Source organism: Macaca nemestrina, chromosome 6 (genome assembly GCF_043159975.1).
Source record: "Macaca nemestrina isolate mMacNem1 chromosome 6, mMacNem.hap1, whole genome shotgun sequence".
Taxonomy (NCBI): Eukaryota; Metazoa; Chordata; class Mammalia; order Primates; family Cercopithecidae; genus Macaca; species Macaca nemestrina.
Genome location: NC_092130.1, coordinates 52,708,018 through 52,730,017, shown reverse-complemented (window position 1 = coordinate 52,730,017; position 22,000 = coordinate 52,708,018). Strand labels below are relative to the sequence as shown.

At 35.7% G+C, this 22,000-nt stretch overlaps 1 long non-coding RNA gene across 1 annotated transcript; it reads right to left on the bottom strand.

The window, feature by feature from the left end:
* Positions 1 to 1,595: 1,595 nt before the first annotated feature.
* On the bottom strand, positions 1,596 to 21,913 carry LOC139363779 (uncharacterized). The gene is made up of 3 exons (XR_011624708.1): positions 21,790 to 21,913; positions 2,446 to 2,549; positions 1,596 to 1,723 (listed from the first exon to the last, which is right to left on the bottom strand). It is a non-coding gene; the product is annotated as an uncharacterized lncRNA (long non-coding RNA).
* Positions 21,914 to 22,000: the final 87 nt, after the last annotated feature.

Below are 22,000 nucleotides of genomic sequence, written 5' to 3'. Positions count from 1 at the left end.
TCTGCAGATGTACTCAACGGGGCCATCCATTTATATCTGGATATCATCATATCTGGTAGTTCACTGATAGTAGAACTAGGTGGTAAAGTTGATTCTCTTCTTTTTTCTTTTACAAAATGCATCACAATCTTATAGATATTACAATAGGCTTCAGTAGTGGTGGTGTTCTTGATTTCGTCAACAGGAGGTACATTTGTATGTGAGGCTGTGTGTCTGTGTGTGCAACCAAAATGGCCGCCTCTTGGAGTAATTACATATTCTCCAAATTCCTAGAGTCACTTTTCCTTTAGTATTGAAGCAAAAAGTTTTTTGAATTATCTTCTCACATATTATTGGAAAACTAGCATATTTTCCCATAGCTACACTGATTCCTGTTGGGTTTGATCAGTGGGGGGATGTCACTTGCATTTTTTCTGATCGCTTCTGACTTCTAGTTCTTGCTCTATTGTATTATAAAGTTCTTCTCAACCTTTCACTTCCTATCTGTAAGGCCATATTTCACTCTGCTTTACACTGTCCAAACTGTTTACTACTAAAGTCCTCTGAGTCTAGAATATGTGCATAGCAGACTTTTCTGAAGGACTTGGGGACTAAAGGAGAATTATATAAAATAGGCAACATATTTGAGGTAATCTAACCTTCAATGTTAGACAGCCTTGGTCTTAAAAGTCATCTAATCATTCTCATTGCAGTTAATTATCATTGGTTATATATTTGACTTTGGTTTCAGCCTATTGCCATGCTGTTGGATTTCCCTTTCTTCCTTCAACTGTTTTCCCTCTCTTTTCAGCTTGCTAATCTCTAACCCAAAATTCCTGTTCATTCCTTCTATAGAATAGTTTATTCATATCCTTGAGTAGAAGAATATTAACAAGATTGGCTATACTTGCTCTGAAGGTCTTATCTCTGTTGCCAGAATATCCCTTGATATAATTTACATGGTCAACTCATAACCTAAAAATGTTTTTCTAAAGAATGATACATACTAAAATATTATGGAATAAATGATGTGTCTGGGGTTTGCTTGAAAATAATCTGGGGGAGAGGAATGGGTAAACATAGAGATGAAATGATATTGACTATGGGTTGTTGTGTCAATATTGTTGTGTTATATCAGTATTGACCATAAGTACTGAAGCTGGGTGATAGGTACATGGGAGTCCATTATATTTGTTTACTTTACTTTTGTATATATTTAAAGTACTCTATAATAACAAGCTAAAATTTTTTTCTACTATTTATTGCAATATGTAGTATATGTTCTATAAAATTATAATAGACAATTAAGTAGATAATTACTCTAAGCCAATGTAAGAGATTAATAGACTAAAACTCAGGGTAAAAGCAGATATTGGAAGGGAGGCAAACTTAAGAGTACATTGAAAAAATTGTAAGGAGAGATGCAATGATAACAAATATATTTGTTACCTTCCAGGGCACAAAAAATTACCAAAACTTAGTGGCTGAAAACATCAGACATTCATTATCCCAAAGTTGTGGGTCAGGAATTGGGGCAAAGTTTAAGTGGATTTCTCAGGATCAAGATACTTTGCAAGGGTGCCATGAAGTTGTTGGCTGGAGCTCCAATCATACGAGGCTGAGCTAGATGAATATCTACTTCCACAAACACATTTATGTAATTCTTGGCAGGTCTCAGATCCTCGCTGGCTGTTATCCAAAGACATCATTTTCTTGTCCACATGGTTCTCTCCATAGGGAAACTCTACAACATGGAAGAGATTCCCCTTAAAAAGTGATTGAGATAGCAACTCCAGGTAGAAGCCACAGTCTTTTTGTAATCTAATTTCAGATGACAGGCCATTGCTTTTCTATGTTCTATTTTATAGCAGTATGTCTATTTTTTAGAATAAGTTAGGAGGAGGGTATCATTTGGGGCCATGTTAGAGGGTGCCTACCATAGTCTGGACTTTGGGCTCCAATAGTTTACATTTCTCTCACATTCCAAATACATTCATTCCCTCCCAAGGTCCCCAAAGTCTCTTGTCATTATAGCATCAGCTCAAAGTCCAGGATCTCATCAACTAAGTCAGATCCGGGTATGGATGAGATTTCTCAGGGTTAGTTCCAAAGTTCAGCTCCCTTTATGGAGTTTCTCTTACTATAGAGACCTGTGAAAATAAAAATCCAGGTTCTCTGCTTCTCACACATCAATATACAATGGTGAAACAGGTATAGGATAAACACTATAAATATTCCTTCGAAAACAGGGAAAATGCCAGGGGCGGGCACGAAGGAGTCTCTGATCCATAACAATTCTGAAGTCTAACTGGGCAAATGTTGGAAATTCCTTAATTAGGTCTTAAGGCCTAGCAATAAGTCTCCATGGCTGTTGGCTCTGCCCTCTGGAATTATACTGGTCAACCCAGGCTGCTATCAAAATACCACCAGCTGGATGCCTTAAACAACAGAAATTTATTTTCCTACATCTCTGAAGGCCAGAAGTCCAAGATCAAGGTATCAGCAAGATGGTCTTTCTTCCTGGCTTGCAGATGGCTACCTCCTCATTGTGTCCTCACATGGTCTTTCCTCTGTGTATGTGCAGAGAAAGAGGGGAGAGAGAGCGAGACAGAGTGTGTGCGTGAGAGAGAGATAATACCAGTACAGCATGAATATAGAGATTACAGGAACAATTTTATACATTATTCATGCCAATCATCATAATAATTTCCCAGGATGCCTTTATTGTAAGTGAAGGTAAAACCACTAAAAATTCCACCAGATAAATCAAAATCATGTTATCTAGCACTTAAAGAATTATATAATTGTACTATTATTTGATTATACTTTTTATCTAATACAACCTTGATTTTGTTAATATTTCATCTACTCATTTATTCAATAAATTATTGTTAACCACTTACTAATTGCTAGGTATTGAGGTTACAATAGTTTCCACCTTAAAAGAGCTAGCAAATTTTAGTTCCTAATTCTATAGGGTGATGTAATTTTCTATGTAAGAAAGTACCTTAACTGAAATAATTTTTTCAGGCATTTCATAGACTTCATAAATTGTTCCATTTTTGTATATAGTTTGAAAAAATAATTTTTTCATGAACATGTTTAAAAGCTAGAAGAACAATTGAAATTTTCTAAATATATGAATATTTTTAAATTTAATTTATATTTTAAATATGTATTGGCTTTTTCACATCTGGCAGAGATGATACTTGTGGTATACAGTGAAACAGGTAGCTCAATGATTTATAGTCTTTAAAAGTGACTGTCCATATGGAAGACTCAATAAGAGAAGGAACGATGCTCAAAAATCCCCTGGCTCGCTGTTGCCTGAATCAAGAGCAACATGTTAAGATTAGTGCTTGGAAGATAAACACGGCAGCCTCCAAGGGAGGTGATCCTCACTGGGTATCAAATGACTCCAAGTGGGAGAACAGAGAAACGACTCAGCTGTTGACTAGCAGAGCTAAGTAAATATTTATGCCAGAAATGTACACATTTGCTATAATAACATCACCCCTACTCAGCTGCCCCAGTAGATAAATAGATATTTTAGCTTCCTCCCAGGAATATGGCATTCATAAGATATTAAGTTATGTAGCTTTTGGTGGGATATTAAAGAGGATTTCTGTACAGACAAATATACTAGATACTTGATAATTCCTTGGATATTTTAACAGAGCCCCAGCCAATGTTCTTTGTGGTCAGAGGCCGTCACTTGACTAGGCTAAAATATCACCAGCAAGTCTCCTCTAGTCAGCATGCTCTGCTCTGCTAATGCCTGGTACAGAGAGGTGCTCTGCGCCACTGGGAGAATATTACTCAATATTAGGAATGACCTGATATCCGACATTCATTTTGACAAATGAAATATAGTCCTAGAGTCTTTTTGCAGTTCCATCTTCCAGGCCATTACTGAAGGCACGGTGTACAGAAACACAATTACCTTTTTTTTCCCCCTTTGCTAGAAATGGCACACACACTGCCAATTTTCCTTCCAAAATTCAGAAGTGGTACAACAATTAAAATGGATTGCTGTGTAGAAAGTGGTGAGCCTAGCAGCTCAGCGTTTTTTCACTTAAAAGCTGAAAATTGTATTTTCAAACAGTATTCTAATTAGAGGAGACTTTCGGAAGCTTGCTTTGATTCTTTGCCTTTGATTCTTTGAATACTGAGTTGTCTTGGTTGGGATGTTTTAGTTTGTTTAGTAAAGCCCACCTTATCATTTTCTCAGTGTAGGGAAAAGTCCTAGTTAATTAAGTCACATCCATGAATTGCATCCATTTCAATTATTTTTGAGATATGATGCAATAGTAAATGTTCTTTAGAAAAATCACATTCTATGAGTCATAATCAAATTCTAAACCACCTGAAATATAACTAAGTGAATGAGGAAAATATGCCACTGAAAAGAAGCTGCAAAGTAGAGAAGTTTTTCTTGAGTTTATAATTGCTATAGACTCTTTGGTGTGACGTATTGAACAAGTTACAAGAACCTCAGTATGGCTAAGAATCTTTGTTTCACTGTAGCCTCACAAGAACAAAGGAGAGATTCCTAATTCGTGTGTGATGTTGTTCTTCATTTCTCATGCTGTTTTTTTTTTAGAATTACCAGCAGTTCTTTTCAACCAGGTTAAAAAACAAAACAAAACAAACAGGTTCACTTTTGCCAGATATCTTAGAATGAAGAAAACCACAGTGCAAGTCAGGCAAAAGGAGAAATCTTGAATAATCATTTTTCATTGTGTAAGTTGCTGTGAGATTCTCTGGTTTTTATAATAAACAGTGCATACAATGAATGGAAGAGAAAATACCAAGTGTCTCAGAAGTCCATCTCAGAAACTGTAAAATCAGAAAAAAACCTTCTAAAAATTCTCCGAATATATCTCTCAGGACTGAAAGAACTATAACTATTTTAGGCCTGCCCTTCTGACCCCACTTTCTTTCTAGCAAGTCAACAGAATTCAATAATCAAATGCTTCAAATGATGCCAGAAGGTCTGACATAATGCCCGAGCACAGTTATTGGAGTTACAGCTGGGAAGAGGCAGAAACCATAGGTGGGTCTTTGTTGAGTCTAGGTCTGATTCAAAACCAAGAGAAAAACCATAAAAGCATCAAGCTAAGAAGACAATTGTATGTTTGGCCTTCCTGTACAGACAATGGTAGGACTATTAGACTTCCACATTGTTTCAAAGTGAGTTCCTGGATTTCCTGTATCATAAATTCCCTTTCTGAGACTTTCAGAGCCACTCATATTCAAGGACAAGGCACCATGTAAAAACAAGATTTAATTAGGGACCCAGGAGGTGGTGAAGATTTAGTATTATGCGATCAAATTAAATACTCTTCTGTAACTTTTAATTTTCTTACAACTTAGCGAAGTTTCTCATAATATAAATAAATCTAATGGAGAATAAGCCCAAGTGATTAACTCAATAGTGGCAAATGCTATGACCTTCTCAGAGGGTACTTGGTTTTCCACTTTTGTCTGAATCTATTTCAAGAAGAATTAAATTCAAAAATAATGTGGAAAATTGTCTGACCCAGTGTGCAAAAATTCAGGGTTCTGTCAGAAAGAATAAAATTGTGCCATATGTCTAAGAATTTACAGAATACTATTTAAAATTCTAAGTGTCCACTGTGGAATAGCTAGGAAAGCACTGGGATCTAGTTCCGGTTTCATTCATTTACTCATTCACTGTCTCACCCATTTATTCTTTCCATAAATATTTGTTGAGAACTACTATATGCTAGGACCTGAGCTAGGCACTAGTGATACAATGTTGATCAAAATCAGATTTTGTTCTCCAAAGCTTATTAGTCTAGAGAGAGGAGGTATATGTTTCCAAATAATTACTGTATTATAGATTCAAAAAGAACATGATGTTATGGGTGTAGACCTCAACCAATCTAGGCATATAGGAAGCGTTCCTTGAAGAAGCAGGATTTAAGTTTTAATCTAAAGGAGGAGTAGGAAGAGTTCATTATGTGAAGAAGGAAGGACATTCACCTAGAGGGAACAGCATATACAAAACTCATGAGGAAGCAGAGAGCACAGTGTTTTGGAGACATTAAAGCAAGTGTTCCTAGGGACAACAACATCCTAAAAGCAATGAGTAAGCTAAGTGTCTAGATCTTGGTTCCTAAATATCACTTTTTACTAAAAAGAGACAGTACTCCTCAGAGAAAAGGCCAAATTTTCCAGGACATCTTGATGTATCAGAAAGTAAGAAAGTGCTGAAAGAATAAAGGGACTTGGAGCTTGTCAAAATAACACTGAAGCAACTCCAGGAGGTTCCTTTTGGCCAAATTTCTGATGATTTGAGTACCAAAATAAATGATGATAGTAATAGATTATAAAACATGGCATAAAATAATAAACCATGAGTCTATGTTGATCAAATTACTAGCAAGAATAAATTAAAAATTTGATAACAAATAGGATATTCACATAGTGTCAAATTACGTTCTCACAAATACTTGTTAATTACACAGAAAAAAATAATACTTCACAATGGAGAACCTTGGCAAACACCACTGTAACAAAGTTAACATCAATAGTATTGGTACAAAATGAAATCGTGTGCCATTTTATAGTAATCAGTGGGAAGAGCACAGATCATTTCTTTAGCATTCCTACAAAAGTACACAACTATCATGAAGGAAAATCAGAACAATCTAAATTGAAGGAAATTCTCCAGAATAATTGGCTTGTAATCGTCAAGTTTCAAGGTCCTGAAAGTCAAGGGATTGTATGAAAAACTGGTCCCAGTTGAAGGAGACTAACCAAACATGACACATGACTCCAAAATGGAGCTTTGGCTCTAAAGGAAATTATTTGGGTACTTTGTGAAAGTTGACTGAGTTCCAAGAGACAAAGTGACCTTAATTTCCTGATTTTGATGGTTGAATTTTAATTATGTAGGGGAATGCACTTGTTTAGGAAAAAAAATGCATTGAAGTATTTAGAGGTGATGATACATCATGTCATCAGTGTGTGCACCCAAATGGTTCCTGAAAAAAATTATGTGTACTATACTTCGAAGCTTCCTAGAAGTTTGAGATTGTTTCAAAGTAAAAAATAAATCAATTAATTAAAAAAGACCAAAAAAGGTCAACACTGCTAGAAACCTTGGACTTCAATTTCCACATTGGGACAATAAAGAAGGTAGCTGAAATCCATGAATCTCAGCTCCAGTTGTACTGTAGTGTGCTAACTAGTCACCACGAATGACATACAAGGGGGAAAAATGTGCGTTACCTTTTTATTGCTATGTAACAGAATACCCCGAATTTGGTAGAACAGAAGTTTGGGATGGCCTGAGTTTTCTGGTGAAGGCAGAAATCAAGTTGTCGGCTTGAAGCCCCCACCTTCTTTCTGGCTGTCATCTGGGGACTGCTCTCAGCTCCTAGGGAATGTCCTCAGGTCCCTCCCTCATAGCCCCTTCTATCCCAGCAAGAGAGAGCCTCCCTTACATCAAATCTCTCTCACATTTTGAATTTTCGTTCTCGTCTGTTAACTGTCTGCCGTAAACTCTCTGCTTTTAAGGGCCTTGTATGATTAGGTTAGGCCAGCTAGATAATTTTTCCATCTTAATGGATTAGTAACCTTGATTATGTCTGTAATATCCCTTTTGCCATATTATATAACAGAATCATAGGAGTAACAGCAATGGGAAAGATTGTGGGGGCCCTCATAGAATTCTGCCTATGACAAAATAGTCGAGAAAAATGAATTTGGGTCTGTTATCAATCAATACAGGTAAAGAAAAAAAGAATATAAAACTCTGCTTCTCTGATTCATGAATTGGGGGTTGAGGAATTCTAGACTGTGGTCTCTGAGACATCATCAGCAGTGAAGTTATTTGATTTGTCTTTATTAGGTTGTAAGAGCAGGCACGGACTCTTTCTGATTTACTGTTCCATTGCTAGCACTTAGCTCAATGCCCCAAACCTAGTGGATGCTCCAAAGTGAGGGTATAAAGAATAAATAATAAGTGAATAATTATATATGGCAACCAAAAATTTATTTTCTTATTTGACAAATCAAAATCTTCAATGCTAGTCCCTCAGTGAATTATTCTTCCAGAATAGCCAGGTTAAGAAGACATCTGACAGTTAATTTCCAGTTCCATTTTGATAGATAATATTTCTGTGTATATAGAATTCTGGAGGGATTTTTTAAAGTAAATGTAATTTGCCAAGACTTGGAACATACCCATTTATCAATAGAAGAGGAAAATACATTTAGTGTGAAAGGATCTTATGATGCTATACTGTTCCAATTAACAGATATAATAATGAAAGCTTGAAACATTCCTACATAAGGGTATAGGAGGAAACACTTTTAAAGATTATTTTGGAAATAGCTTTATTGCTTTTTAATATTATGAAATGCAAATATGCTCAAGATAAAAAATTGGAAAATAAAGAAGGTATAAAGAAAATAAAGATAATTTGTTATCCACAAGTCAAAGATAATTGCTCTCAATATTTTGATAGATATCCTTTTCACACATTTTCCTCTGCACCTATGGGTGTCAACACACCAGCATATGCACATGCAGTTCTATATAGATAATGCAGTTCTATAGAGATAGTTTGCTCTTTTCATTTAGAAATATATCAAGATATATTTTCTTGACAATAAATATGAATGATCATTTTTAATGGCAACAAGGTATTTTATTTTATAGTTGTCATAACATATTTTATTTAGCCAGTCCTTCCTGACATACTACTAAATAATTTCCAATTTTTCTAGCAGTATACATATCACTTCAATGAACATTCTTTTTTTTTTTTTTTTTTTTTTTTTGAGACAGAGTCTCGCTATGTCGCCCAGGGTGGAGTGCAGTGGCCGGATCTCAGCTCACTGCAAGCTCCGCCTCCCGGGTTTTTACGCCATTCTCCTGCCTCAGCCTCCCGAGTAGCCGGGACTACAGGCGCCCACCACCTCGCCCGGCTAGTTTTTTGTATTTTTTAGTAGAGACGGGGTTTCACCGTGTTAGCCAGGATGGTCTCGAACTCCTGACCTCGTGATCCGCCCGTCTTGGCCTCCCAAAGTGCTGGGATTACAGGCTTGAGCCACCGCGCCCGGCCTTCAATGAACATTCTTGTACATCAATCTTTGAACTCTGGCTTAATTATTTCTGTAAAATAAATATCTAAAAGTACTATTGATAAGTCAAAGGGTATGCAAATCTTGATATTTTCAGATTGCCCTCAGAGATGTTTAACCACATAAGTAGATTGTAAAGTACCTGTTTACCCTTGCCAACAATAGATATTAACAACTAAATTTTTTTTTCTTTTTTTTTGAGACGGTGTCTCGCACTGTTGCCCGGGCTGGAGTGCAGTGGTGTGATCTCGGCTCACTGCAACCTCTGCCTCCCAGGTTCACACCATTCTCCTGCCTCAGCCTCCCGAGTAGCTGGGATTACAGGCGCCCACCACCATGCCTGGCTAATTTTTTTGTATTTTTAGTAGACACGGGGTTTCACCTTGTTAGCCAGGATGATCTCGACTTCCTGACCTCGTGATCCACCCGCCTCAGCCTCCCAAAGTGCTGGGATTACAGGCATGAGCCACTGCACCCTGCTAAATGTTCAGTATTTTCCAGTTTGACACATGAAAATGATACATTGTTTTAATTTGTATTTCTTTTTATATAGTATTTTAAATCTTTATTTCTCTTTTGAGTTTGAAAAATATTTTAAGGTGAGGTTTTTTAAATAGCTCTTAGACATTATTTTTTTTTCTTATTACTTTGCCAGAAACTACGTTTTTACCATTTTAAATTATATGTCATTTTCTACATCATTTTCAAGTACATCAGTGTGGTGGGCAACCTCTAAAATGGTGCCCAAGGATCTTAAGCACCCGATATTCACAACCTTCTGTAGTCTCCTCCCCTTGAGTATCAGCCAGCCCTGTGATTTGCTTCTTTGTACAGCCAGCATAACATGGAAAAGGGAATGGAATATTGCTTCTGTGATCAGTCTCATGATTTCTATCTTGTTAGCAGATTCTCTCTGTTGCCTTCTTAGTTTGCATGCTCTGATGAAATACCCTACCATGTTGGAGAGACCCTCCTGGCAAAGAATTGAAGATAGCCTCTGGCCAAGAGCCAGCAAGCAATGGTCAACAACCCATTACGAAATGATTTCTACCAACAGCCATGTGGTCATATAAGTGGATCCTTCCCCAGTTGTGTCTTCAGATGAGACCCTAGGTCTGGCTAACACCTTGATTATGACCATTGCCATAGTCATTCTTGCCACACCCATTCCATTCTTGCCATACCCATTCTATTATTCCAGTATCTCCAATGTTTATGATGTAAAGTTTCTGATGTACAGAAATGTGACTCTAGCTTTTATTTTATAGTATATGGATTAAATATTTATGTTGAAATTTCATATTATGAGTTATTATATATTGTATGGCAATTGGGTGATTTCAGTGTAACTAAATGGAAATTTTGGTCTTACGTTTGTTTATTTTTGACAAAGAAAGATGATAAAAGCTCTTGTAGATGAGCTGTAAGTTTCTTAGTCTGAAAGATGGTGTTGGAAGAAGAATACATAATTATATTTACTTAACATCTTCTGTAATGAGATTTTGTCTGCCTTATTAATTACTTGATGTATTTGATGTATTTGTGTCTTGTTTTTGTTAAAGAACTTATTGGATATATACTCAACTTTTTACTCTTCAACTAACACTGAGGTTTTTAAGGACACTCCTGTTTTGATTTCATGATAAACATGGGAAATTTTATAACAATTTATTTGTATGTACTTGTATTTATATATATATATTTGAGAATATGCTTACTTTGTGTCCTGACTCATCTAGATTCTGTTAAAAATAAAAGATAAATATCTTACTTTTAAATTCTGGCATGCGTAATTCCCCTGAGAAATGTTCCCTGGGAGGGTTGGGAATTATATAAAGGCACCCCCATTTTGTCTTGAGAGGATTTGAGATCACCTCAGTTTCCTGGCCTAGAATAATAACAGCTGTCTCTCAGCAGTTCTGTATTAATGTGGGTGAAAGTAGTTAAAGATTTAAGACATTTTATGAATATAAGGGAATTATCCATGAATGTCTCATTTGGCCCTCTGCTTATAAGGCATTGTCAGGGACCTAGAAATTGTAATTTAGGGAAAAAAGAGAAAGCCTCTCTTGCTTCCCACATTACCTTCACTTCCTGTACTCCTTGACTCCTGCCTTCACATTAAATATCACCTCAAGAGATTCCTTTGAGAAAGGGAGAGTAACATTATTTTCTTTTCATTTAAATGTCCATTATTCCAAGAGATAGAGCTAAAATTTAATAACACCTTATTGGGATTTTATTCATACATTCACTAAGTGTAAGTTTCCACATTTTCACAAAATATTGAATTTAGTAGTGAAAAAAACAGATTCATGGTTTTATCTACCAAACACTTAGCTATTTCTATTTTATTCTCATATAAAGGAGGTTGACAACACAGGAATTTGAAAGGTGAAAGTTAGTGGTAGACTGAAGTGGGTCAGGGGGAGAACCAAGAATAAATAGATGGATGGAGAAGAGGAAATAGATCACCTCATTCGCAATTGTACCCTAATCAAGCCACTTTTGAGTAACCACACATTCTGTTCTAAACGAAAGAGATTATTTGCTTCCCTTCTGGCCCAAAGTCAGATTCTTCTTCCTAGTATGAAATTTCAGCACTTTATTTTGATTAGTTAAGAGAAGTCCAAAAATCCATACTAAATATCAAGAGAATTATTAGCTTTGGCAATTCAAAAAAAATAAAACTTATGATGTTTCCTATGTAGGAGTTAAGAAATTAATCTACTTTTCCTGAGTGCAGAGAAAAAGTACTATCTTCAATGCAAACTTCAACAGAATCTACATCTCAGGAAGAAGATGGGGACTGACCCACTTAGAGCATCTCCAGTCCTCATTACAGAACACTGAAGTAGTAAGATGATAGTTTAACATAAGAAAACTGCCTTCCTGGATTTTCCTTGAGAAGTGATTAATATGTAAGAATGGACAACGTGGGGTTTCACTTCTACCTTCTCCATTTGATGGCTTTCAGAATGACCAGATATGCCATGCATGGTGATGGAGAATAAGAACGATGGTTTGAAATCAGAACAATGGGATTCTACCCAGCACTGGTACCTATTAAATCTATTTGAATCTCAGTTTTCTCATTAGTAACAATCTCAGAAGGATTGTTTTAAAATTCATTGATGAAAAGTGTGAAAAGTGTTGCTGTACACATTACCCTTGTGATTTTTATTGCTTCGTGTGTGTAAATTCCAGAACATTCTAAGAGAAGCAGCATGATTTAGTTATTCAAACACAGATGCTGTGACAGAAATTTAACTCTGCCATTCATAAGCAGCATGAAGAATTTAAATCTTCATTCCATTCCTTCAGGGTACATCCAAAGATATGCCTGCATAAGGGATCCCTGGAAAGCTTTTGTCAACTGACATAAAATTTTAAAATAGACTTTGAAGTTCATCATGTAAATTTTAAATATTAAAAGAATTCAACTAAAATATTTTTTCTAAAAATATATTTTCTTTCATCTACCACACAGAAAAACACCAGCCAGTCTTGTTATATAAATGACATCATTTTAATTAATATGAGTTTTAAGAGAAACTAACCCTTGAATTAGTTATTGTTGAATTAAGTTGCCATGTCCCTTGCAGTCAACAGAAAGTGACTGCAGAGAAAGGTGAAGTTTGAGGTAGTATTACTATCTGTTCCTGAAAAGATGTGAGGCAGTGGGATGAAAGGGAGAGGGGATCATAGCCACTTCTCTAGTTCCCAGAAGGATATATTGTGATCATTAGGCTTCTCTGACATATTCAGTGGATGAACTTGAGTGCCCTCCTTCATGATCTATGATAGCCAACATATATTTGGAGTGATGGAGGTGTGTAGGTAATGGATTATAGCATAGAGATGAACAGTATGAATTTTAGCTCCAAAAGACCTGTATTTGAAACTCAGTCATTCTAGTTCCTGACTGTGGGATCTTAAGAAAATTATTAAATTTCTGTAAGTATCATCTTCTTCACATGAAATGGAGCAATAATCATAACAATTGTTACCAGAGTTGTAAGAATTAAATGGAATAATATAAGTAGAACACTAAATCTTGTACTTTATGAGAGCTCAATAAATAGGAACTCTACATATATTGCTATTTTCCATGTGCTCTTAAATTATGTATAAAAATGGAGATGTAGTCATATATTTTAATGATATTCCTAAGTTTCTGAGCCCATTCATCCTCATATTCAATACACATATATTTCTCATTTTATAGCATCATTTTTCTTATACTTTCTTTTGTAATATAGATGTAGTCCTGATAAACTAAATCAATATTTTGTAAACCAAATTATATTTGGTAATGAGGGGTAAGTATTACACTAGAGAAATATATTCTTTTAAAGGAATAATTTTCAAAATGTATTAAAATACATATTCTTTTGAAAATCTGATGATAGCTATGTATCTGTTTTCTACCGAAATGCACAAATCCTTATATGCACCAAACTGTATGTATAATTAAAGGGATATATGGATCTTCCCTACAATTTTTTAGAAATTTTTAATGAAGTGGCTAAGCATTTGAGCCAATAGCTCAACCATTATTTACCTGTTGTATAAAATCAAATGTATGTATGGTAACTTCTAATGAAGTACCTTACACTAAATTTAATGTCTAATTCCATCTGAAAGATGTCATATGTCAAAACGTTTGCTAACAAAATTATTTTTAGCCTAGGCATATTAACTATGCTGTACCTAGCAGTTTCGTATCCAGTAAATAAACTGTCACTGGAGTACCATTAATGTTAGTGTCAGGTGGAAATATCAAGTTACACAATCTGATTAATTACTTTTCTTTTATGTTTCTTCTGTATCAAAGAGCCAGAAAACATCTTTTTTTTTTTCTAGAGCAGTTTTCTTTTAAAACTCTGTATTTTCAGTAAACTTCTTTTAGAAATTTCTATAAAATACTTATTCTCCCAGCATATCAAGATCTAACAGGCATTTGAATCTTAAAATGAGTCAACAAGGTGGTAAGTTTACAACTAAACACTCAATTTCACTCCAACACTCGATATTGTATTAAAGTTAATGCAACATGGTGTTTTAGTATTTAAAACATCAAATTATTAACAGACTCCAAAGACTTCTCTGCAGCAAAATTTGATATTTCTTTTAATAAGAATAAATCCCAGTGACACCTTCTGAATCTGAGTTTAAAGATCGGTTTCAGAAGATATGAGATCTTAAGGAAATGTAGTTTAGCTCTTAGATAATCTTTAAAATTTCATTTCTGAAGTTGAACATTAACCGGGGATAACCTAGGTTACCATCTCATTTGCAATTTGATCTCTTTTATGTCTCCAAAATTCAACTAAAGGAGACCAATTGTTGGCTTCACCTTTTTTTTTTTTAACTATGGAATTCTGATAATGTGTTTTATTGCAAGATTTACATTCGTTTGTTTGCTTCAGTGGCATTAGGTAAATCAAGAGGCACGTAAAAGCAATTCCCATCGTGGTACTGAGAAACAACCTACGCTGGCAGTTGGTTGGGTTGTTGATCTGGTGCATCTGACATGTGTAAAATGACAGCAGGATCACTCAGGAAATTCAATATACCCACACACAGAGGCCAAATATGTCAGCTTATTTTGGGAACCACTCTATCATGAAGATGCATTTGTTCTTGGAGAAGCCTCAGAAAGCCTCCTCTTTATCCAACTGTCTCTTGATTAAAGAAGCAACTGATGTATACTATGTAAAGAATGGTCTTTCTCTGGAAAAGTTGTCTTTTTGTCAATATTTTTCTTATTGCAAGGAAGATATTTTATTGCTAAATATTTGTTAATTGCTTTGGTAGCACAGAATGAAAGATGGTTCCTGGAAGGCTGAGCACAGTCATCTGATGAATCACAAATAGTAAATCCTTGTAATAACGTATATGACATTTTTATCATATAAACAATAGGCTTCTGAAGCAGGATGTATGGCAATGTATCTGCTGTTTGTTTAAAATGTTAGATTTTTATTCCTTATGCTTGTAGTATAGTTCACCAAAAATTATTTAGCAACTAAAATTTAAAAATTAATTCAAATGCTATTTTGTGTTTTTATTAGAACATTTAGATAAAAGCAAATAATACTATATTAATTGTGACTAAAAATTAAGAATGATATTTGTTAGGGCGCTAAATCATGCTTTTTCTCTTTCATTCCCTTGAATTGTTTTCTTTACTTTACCTATAATTTCTACCGTATCTTGGGATTTGCTGTTCATGTAACTTCTCTTACTAATTCTATCCAGGATAGCCAAAATAATACTTTATAAACAATAAGTGACAAAAATGATATATTGAAAGTAAGCGAGTACCTCTGTCTTATTAGTTTCTGGGACTTGACACTACTGAATTGCTTTTAGATTCAGCAAGCATTTCACAAAACTCACAGGAAAATAAAATAATCATCAATATCTTGCAAGGACAAGCAATGCTTCACTGGTTGAGATGTGTCAGGTAGGTTTGGAGCATTTTTTCTCTGTGTGATATAGATTAAAAGTTTCTAATTAAAACCAAGAACTGTGACAAAACTATTTGCCTTTTTGAGCTTGTCTACTAAAAAAATACATTTTTTTCTTGTTTCTAACCTGCCACACATTAAACCTCTCCAAGATCAAATTGTTCTTTGCTTACATTGCAGTTAACAACTCATTTTCTCCTCAAAATTAAAACTACAAATACAACATTCCTCTATACTTTCTAGTTGTTAGAGATAAACTTAATTTCGAATAGTTTCCATATGTTTTTTATGAGTAAAATGCTGTTGAGTTTTGAAATGGGCAGTTTCTAGGAGGAATCGTTTCTCCACCATGTTTGGCATTAACCACACGGATAGTGCATGATGATTAATACTTCTACAATGATGAAACATTCCCTGCATTGAATAAGTACAGATGGTGCTGATTGTTTTTCCTACTTGTCATTGGCTTTTAACTCACATTCACATTGAGTCCCAAAGCGTTATCCTCTTGGTGAGGAATAATGATGAAGATGTGACCTCCAGGTTAAAGATGTGACTTGTCAGTGGTTTTCAGACTCTGGCATCCAGAGTTGAGAACTCTTTTCCTGCTGCTCAGTGACCTGGCATTAGCACTTTGTAAAGGCAAGATATGTACCTTTATCGCATCCCTGTTCTCTCTAGTCTCTACCTCAGCTCTGAATCTCCAATCTCTCCTTCCTTGTTCTATGGGCTTCAGGAAGGGTTCCAGAAACCTCTTAAATTCCTTTTCATTTGTGCAAACACCACACACATGAACACACACACACATACATACATATTCAGTGCTTAGTGGAGTGCCTGTCACAAACTATTAATAAAGTTTGGTAAATTGCTGATAAAATGAAAGAATAACCAATGAAATTAATTACATTGAAATATGAAGGAAAGTTCCAGTCAACTTTGGAGTTGGATGAAAATGTTTTGTTTTGTTGCTGATTCTATCAAGGTAAATATGAAGAAAGATTCATTATTTGAGGGGATAGATTAATGTGGATATCATTTATAAATTAAATTCATTGATAGACATTAACATTTCAAAGTAATTCCTAAGCTACAACTCCAAGGTGATTGGTAATTTTCTGAAAGTAATATAATTATTACATTGTGAAAATAAATTATATATGTACAACTAGTTAGTTACTGTTTATTAAATTTATAGTTTTGTCTAAGAAAATGATCCTGAAATTATTTTTCAGACTAAAGTCTTAACTGTTCTCTTCACCCTTTCTTTAACTTTTTGTTTTCCTTACTGGTACATTATACCTCATTAAGAAAGGATAGAAGTAAAGAAAGAGAGAAACAACTGTAATCGTTGCAAAATAAATTAATCTTATTGAATATTTTTCTAGTCTAGATAATATCAAAAAGATGTAAAACATGTATATATGGTAATGCCTTATATTAGTAATATATGATCACTATTATTTCTATGGTTGAATAATCAAATGAGAAATTTATGTGAATTATATACAAATTATATGCAAATATATACCTGCATTGGATAGTGCTAGAGCTCCCATATATATTTCACCCTTCCCCACTATGTAGTAGCCCTGGAATTTGAGTGGGATTGATCCCACTGGCAGCTCTAAGGGTGAGTTCTGATGGATCCTTTCTCATTGTCACAGTGATTGGTTTGGGGTGGGTATATATTTCAAATGGAAGCCAGTCAACATGTCCTCAGTCGTAGTGATCACCTATTTAGGATCAGTCAATTAGAATAAAACATAGGACTTCTGTTCTAAGGTCATGGAAAGCAACTCTGTCTTTATCTCTGGCCATGAACAAAGTCATCTGTAGTCCCAGTTCTTCTGGCAGCCACTCCATGCCCACAAGGAAAGCCAGCCCTCAGAAGAAGCCACACTGTTTATGGAAAGATACCACACGCTGATAATATCAATGATTAACCTTGAAGTACCTTTAACTTCTGGACTTTCTAGTCACATAAGCCAGCAAATTCCCTTATAAGTTAACTACCATTAGTCACCTTTTCTGTTACTTGTAGCTGAAAACATCCTTCACAGTACAATAGCCATCAAAACATCTTCATCCATTTGACAAAAAGCCATGAGAAAATCCTGGAAGATGATTTTTGAGAAATGTCTTCTTAGGATTCCCTACTGTCTTGTTTGTTTTTACTTATTTGAGACAAGATTCTTTATTGAAAGTACATGAAAATGATTTTTAAATGAAATATTTAGATAAATTATATTTAATTTTACAGCTAATAAATTTCTAAGAAATGTTATTGGAGACATAACTAGGGACATAAAGAACCTGGATTCCACAAAACCTAGAGTAGCAAAGCATTAGAAAAGACATGAAGAATATTTTAAAACATTCTGACAGCAGAAACAACCTGGAAGACATTTCTTGGTGAGGATAGCAGTCTAACAAATATGTCTTGAAACCATGGCTGTTTTGAACCATGCCTATCTCTAATGGCTTGCATTGTGATAGGCACGAGACAATGATCAATGTTTCCAAATAAGTGATCTACTCTCAAGAAGTGAATGTTATAAAGAAAAGTAAATCAATCCTTGGAAAACCATAATTCGGTACTCACCAACACAGTAGTAACATTTTAAGGAAAACAGTGTATATAAGTAAAAGAATGAATAGAGATTGTGCTGTAAGTTGAACAATTGTTTCCTGGGTAAAAATCAAGAATAATATGAAAAATTTAAGTGTGTGAACTAGGCATTTACTCGTAGGAAGTAATAGGAAGCAATTCTGGCTAGAAGAGAAAAAAGGAATTGATTGTTGGCATACTGGGGCTCATGGAATCAGGAGAAGGCTGAGTTAGGTTTAGAAATAAGCAGAAACCAAGACCACTCCAGGACTAAGAAGCAAGACTTATAACAGGAAAATTTAGGTCAGAATGCTGCTGTTTAAGGACAAGATAGAGGTCGGCAGTGACCAAATGACAGCTGTTTCAGAAGAGTCTATGAATATTCGATTGGAGGAGATTGAAGAGAGAATGGAAAAATAAGCCACTCTTCTGAAGAATTTTTCACGAAAGGGAGCACAGAAAGAGATGAGGTCAAGGGAGGTTTGTTTGTCTTTAAATGGTGCTACTTGAGCATGTTTCTGTGATGACAGGACTGAATCACTGGCTGCAACACTTTTCCCTGCAAGCGCCCCAAAGTTGGTTTCTTCTCATCTTTCACATCTCTGCTCTATGTCACCTCCTGGTCCTAGTCTTATGACATCGTTTTATTTTCTCGATAGCACTTGTGTCTGTCTGTAATTATCTTCTGTGTTTGTTTGATTGCCCTTTACCAACTACGGTATGAAATTCATGAGAGCAGCAACTTTGTCCTGCTTATCACTGTCATATAAGCATCCAGAACAGTGTCTGTGGCAAAACTGAGCCTTAATAAATATTTGTGGGATAAATTAGAAAACAGATAACTAGAACTTCAACTGTTTCTTTCCTTCTTATGTTAACTGTTTGAGATTCAAAGACCCAGGATCCAGTTGCTGATGAGCCACGTTCAACGCTGTGTAGTCCTTTGTCTGGACAGGGTCTGCACCACCAAAGGTTATTTGGCGGGGGCTAGGGAACTGAATTTACTGTCAGTCCAAAACCAACTATGAGAGGAGAGAGGCCATTCTTACAGGAAAATCAAATACTGCTAGGAATCTCCAAATGACAAGTGCTCAATGCAGTAAAGCACAGTAAGGAGGGAGAAGAAATGTTTATTTCTTGCCACAAACAAGCCAGAAATGAAAAGTTTACATTCTGGCTGATCCATTAACAGCTGTCAGTTTCATCCCTCGGTTTCCCAAGAAAAAACTTTAGGACCAAGGGGACAGACAAGTCTGTCTGCTTATACAGATAAACATCCCTCTTCATTAAAACAGGCTGGGAGTCTGGAGATAATTAGACCCACTGTGTCAAGCAATCAGCCACACAGGGAAGAGGTCAGAAAAACAATGACAAGCGACCTGGCTAATTCTTAAGAGAAACAGAGGAAAGCCTTTGCAATCAGTTGAAAGACTTTTTGGCTATTGTTGCTCATGGCCTGACCTGTACTTGTTTGTGTGCTGTTCCTTTGGTTTCTCTGTCACTTTCGCCCTTCCTCTTGTCCTCCCCTAGCACAGACACACTCACCTAGACTCGCAGACATGAGCACAGTCACCACGTGTTCATCACAACGAGAACACAGTGAACTTTCCCAGCTTAACTTTGGGAAGGGCGGTCATCTTTCTCTACAAGATTCTACCTCCTCAGGAGGAAAACCTACAAAGTGACCCTGTTTGCTTCTATTTACTTATTTTTTTATTTTTTCAGTGCTTGGGATCTGTTAAGTTAGAAGAGCTTTTTGGGAATCCCAAACGTGCTTCATTAATTTTTTCTAATAAGACGTTAGTGGCTACTAGAATGATAGCGTGATAGAATAATGAGCTCCATGAGGGCAGGAACAGCATCGATTTCATTCGTGCTGAGCACCTTGCCTAGCACAATGTGAGTTTTCAATAAATATTTGGTGAATAAACAAATAAACACACAAACAAAGGAGTGAGCGGACAGATGAAGCTGAAGGGCTATTTTCTAAGCAGAGACTCCGAAGACCACTGCAGCTTTCTCTGCTCTCCTCAGTCACACCAATTCATTATAAATCTATTATCTCTTCTGTCTTGCCCTTTTCTCATTGCAATGTTCTCCCTTCCATTCTCCTTTCTGATCCTATTGATATTTACTCACCTAAGTTAGATAAGACATCCTGATAAGCACTAGCTGTGGAACATATAAAATATGCATATTCTTAAGATTCTTCCTTGTTATATAAGCATTATATGATTTCTGATTCTAAGAAAAGATATATTTTTGATAGGCTACAAGGTAAGTTTTTAAATTGTACATAATAATCTATAAGATCCCCAATGAGCTTACAGCATTTTTTCGATTTAAAACAATGTTAATGGTGGAAGTGTCAATGATTTATATGTATTTCTAGAAGTTTTGTTATAATACCTCCTTGTTTTCTTTACATTTAGAGGGAGAAAATGTAGTTTTTCTAAACTACAACTCAACTTTTTAAAATAAAATCATATGAGTGACTTTCATAAGTACTTTTCCTTAATTATAAAAGAACAATACCATTAATTTTGTTAGTTAGCATGTTTAGAGTTCTGTAGGTCAATATGCCTTTAACGACCCAGCCAATTTCCTCACCACCACTTTCTGAAATCCTCCCATGCAGTATTTTTTTAAAGGAGAAATGGGAATGGAAGAGTCACTTTGTTTTTCAAGGACTTTTTGAAAGTCTGCTTTTGTACTAGCCATATCTCTCCACCTCCCTTTTTGATCAGCTAGATGCATGATAAGATTAATAACCATTACAAATAATTAGTGCCTACAGTGCCTTTCACCAGCCATTATTGAAATGACTTTTCTTTTATAAAATATTATGACTGCAACTACACGGTGAACATCTGGACATTTCCTCTAAAATGCACTAAAGTGTAGTCTACTCTGTGGGTCTGTGGTTTTTGTCTTTCTTTTTTTTAATGAGATGAGCTAAAGAAACAGAACAAAATGTTAGAGTTGGAAGGGATGACAGAAATAGTTCAAGTGGTTCTTTCTTTTTTTTCTTTTTGAGATAGAGTATCGCTCTATTGCCCAGGCTGGAGTGCAGTGGCGCAATCTCGGCTCATTACAAGTTCCACCTCCCAGATTCATGCCATTCTCCTGCCTTAGCCTTCCGAGTAGCTGGGACTACAGGCGCCCACCACCACGCCTGGTTAATTTGGTTCTTTCTTAAAGTAACAAATCCAAAGCATAGAGAGGTAAGATGATTTCTGATCCCCAACAGGCTGCTAACTACATGCTAGGCCAATTGCCCAATCCTTGTCTTTCCACAACTACCCATTTAGTGTTGGCTTTTCTATCCAGCACAACAACTGCTCAATAGTTCTTAATTTTATTCATAGGGTTGTTTTACTGAGGAGCTGGGTCACTTGAAGTTTTGTTGAAGAAGTAAATGCTAATTATACTCTTGAATAGATAAGTCTTAATATTCATTCCTGTTACTATTGTAGTTACTTGCTCTATAATGCTCTAACCCTAGAAACAAATTCTGTGATTAGAAACATTGCTGTCATGCCAATCCAATTTATTTTAGGATGAACACTGTGACTAGGTTGGGTGACTCCAGCACATACAGACCAAAATCCAGGAGTGATTCTTAGCTGTCGACTGCAGGGATCCTACATGTACTTCCTGTCAGAGCAGAAAGTGAAGTGGATACAGGTTCACCTGGTCTACAAAGGCATCCAGGGAGAGATGCAGCAACTGGCTGGGAGAAAGTAGGTGGTGTCTTTGGACAGGGAAGTTGGAGCAGCGGCTGCAGGTGAACAATGAGCAAAATACCAGCTAC